Raw genomic sequence first — 468 nt, 5'->3', positions numbered from 1 at the left:
CGTTATCACTTAGGTTGAGGCCCTCTGGTCTAAGATTTGCTTTTTTTTTTTTAAAGGAACATTGGAACATGGAGATGAAATAAAGTACCCAAACTAAACTAAACTAAAAATGGCACACAACTTGAATAATTTTTAGTAAAACAGACTGAGCAAACATCTAAACCTGACCCTCCCGGGAGTTTGAACCTTGGCCTGTTCTTACTTAAACAGGAGACCCTGAAATCAACTCCTCCAAGTCGTTATACATTGACACACATTTTTCCCCCCTCTGACCCTGTCAGAGTTGAGGTAAGATAAGCAGCACAGTTAAAACCAAGTCCAAGGACAACTGGCCTGGAAAGAATATGGAGTGATTGCCACTTTCAATTACTGTTGACATTTCTACGTCTATTGCATGCCCGATGGGATCATGATAATATATTTTTAAAGCTTTGCATGCAACATTTGGATTGTAATCATCCCCCTTGA

Source organism: Natrix helvetica (genome assembly GCF_964273705.1).
Source record: "Natrix helvetica genome assembly, chromosome: 2".
In the NCBI taxonomy this organism is placed as follows: domain Eukaryota; kingdom Metazoa; phylum Chordata; class Lepidosauria; order Squamata; family Natricidae; genus Natrix; species Natrix helvetica.
The sequence above is the reverse complement of the archived record's forward strand: the minus strand, read 5'-3'. Positions refer to the sequence as shown.